We start from the raw sequence: 2,417 nt of genomic DNA, 5'->3' as shown, positions 1-2,417 counted from the left end.
AGCTGGGTGATTAAACTGAAGACATATGTGACATACTGCTCTGACCTTGACTGGCTTACCCTCACCCTGCCTACTAATTTATCTTCTCCAGAGCCTCCTAATGCTCAGGAATTCTAAGCTATTTAAGGAGCCACCATTTAAAATTTTAAGTAAAAATACAAGTAATAAAAATGCTCAGTTTCCTTCAGGTAAGACCAGTTATCCAAAGCTCAGGTATTCCTCTAGTAAGTTAGATGAGAGATGGGTACGCCTCTCCATGAAAAATGGGGAGTGTCAAAATACGTGTCACATCCACATGGCTAGCATCTTTTTTTTCAGAGAGATTTTCCAAAACAGTCATAACATTTTATAAGTGTTCAGAGCCAAGAGAAAACACAAAATACATATCAACACTCATAGCTCTTATGGCATTTGCATAAAGTAGGAACCGAGTGGCACAATGCCAGACAAAAAGGTAGCAAAAGTAGGAACATGGGTACATACAACCATAGGCATTTGGACTACTGTGGGACATCTCTTCTGTCTGCATACTCTTATATAAAGCTAGTTGTCAGCAGTGTACATCTTCACTTTTCAGTAGATATATTTATCAGGTGATGGCCAAAAATTAAGGAATGAAGGGCTAATTCCTCAGTTGATTTAGTATTATTCCTTGGAAGTCAATGTAGTTTCATCAATTTACAACAAGTACATTTGGAAACATTACAACCAAAACAAAAACCTAATCCCTTAAATTCAATTAAAAGAAGAAGAAGAAAACAAAAATAGCAACAACATCCTGTTGACATTTGGCTGCTTTTGAACTTAGAGACAATCAAAAATACTTCCTCAAATAAGCTGTTCTTCTTTTCTGAAGTGCAGAAGTCAAGCATAAATGTTATAAGTGCTAAACCTAATCACTGCAAGACTGTATACATGTTCAAAGCACAGGGGCAGAAAGATGCATAATAAATCTAGATCCAATTCTAATCTAAATCTATTATATTAGAACAGGAAGCAGTGATGCATCTCTATGCTTCTTGGTGAAGAAATTCTCTTAACAGGTTAATAAATCCTCTCTAGACCAACAAAGTTCTAGAGAAGATTTATTAACCTGTTAAGAGAATTTCTTCACCAAAAAGCATAGAGAAGCAGCATTGCTTCAAGTTCTAACAAGATATCAAATTTTAAATGTGGGTTAAAAATATGTTTCAGACTCTCACAATACTGATTAGAACTCATTCATGATAATATTTTTAATTAAAATAATGTTGCCATTGACACTGAAATATTTTGAAAACAAAGCCATTTCAACAAAAGATTAAAATTTATTTTGAAAAATTTCATTTTGAAACACTTTGGAATTTTGTTTTGTAATATGGAGATTTATTTTACCATATAAGCTTGCATCATTTTAATTTTTTTATAACATGTCTGTTATGCTATTATATAATGTGACACAATGGTTATTATTTTTAAATTTACTAAACTAATACTTGATCTGGAAAAGAAAAATGTTTCCCCATTAGTTATGAAATATTATGAATTTAGTATGAATAGTATGAACTTTTTGCTTCAATCTTAAACTGAATAATATAGCCCAAGGCCTCTAGCATATTAGTAAAGTTTCTAGTGTCCTTTTAATGAGAGAAAAATGTATGTTGTATTATATGTGATTATGCACCACACCATCTCCACCCACGTTTTCAAAATCCTAGGTTCACCCATTACCATATGCTACTATAAAGGACCCTGAATTCTGTCACCACCCTGTAGAATCCATATAACAGTTTATAAATTCAGTAATTTCCTACATTAACCTTTTATCCAAGTTTTGGCAAGCTTAATTCTGATAGACAGTGGAATTCCCAAGTAACACATTGATTTGGCTACAAGTCATGCTTAAGTCTCCATATCCATTTCAACTTAGACACTGTCCTACAAAGTGGATGCATATCTTTCTTGCCCTGCTTACAATCATACTAATTCCAGAAAATTACTTTTATTAATCACAGCAGAGATTTCCAAGGCCAAATAGAAGAAAGTGTGTTTATGTTTAGAAATGAAAGGGCATGCCACTAGAGATCTCAAGGAATCTGTAATAAAAAAGTGGATTTTTCTTCCCTGAGTCTTCATTTTACTTCATTTAAAAAAAATTAAATATCACTGGTAGTTTAGTCTATAAATAGTGTGTTTCTGATATATACTAAAGAAGATAAAACTAGAACAAGACCATTGAAGACAGAGATGTCTTTTTTCCTGTACTACCATGACTAGTTTAATTAAGGTAAGAGGAACTGATGTTTGCAGTTGGATTCTGGAGGGTGCAGAATCAATTAAAAGTGCTAACAATGCTTTTACACTACAGAAGTTAAATATTTATCACTATTAAGATGAAAATGTTTTAGTACTTCCCAGTTTTTTCTTTTCTTTCTTTT

At 32.6% G+C, this 2,417-nt stretch overlaps 1 protein-coding gene across 1 annotated transcript in view; it reads right to left on the bottom strand.

Moving 5' to 3' along the window:
- The window catches only part of MYO16 (myosin XVI), a 581,111-nt gene that overhangs the window by 204,825 nt on the left and 373,869 nt on the right, over positions 1 to 2,417 (bottom strand). The window lies entirely within an intron of this gene.

Source organism: Gavialis gangeticus, unplaced genomic scaffold, assembly GCF_001723915.1.
Source record: "Gavialis gangeticus isolate Ggan-Ray unplaced genomic scaffold, GavGan_comp1, whole genome shotgun sequence".
Classification (NCBI taxonomy): domain Eukaryota; kingdom Metazoa; phylum Chordata; order Crocodylia; family Gavialidae; genus Gavialis; species Gavialis gangeticus.
Note: the sequence above shows the minus strand (reverse complement) of the source record. Positions and strands in the feature narration are given on the sequence as shown.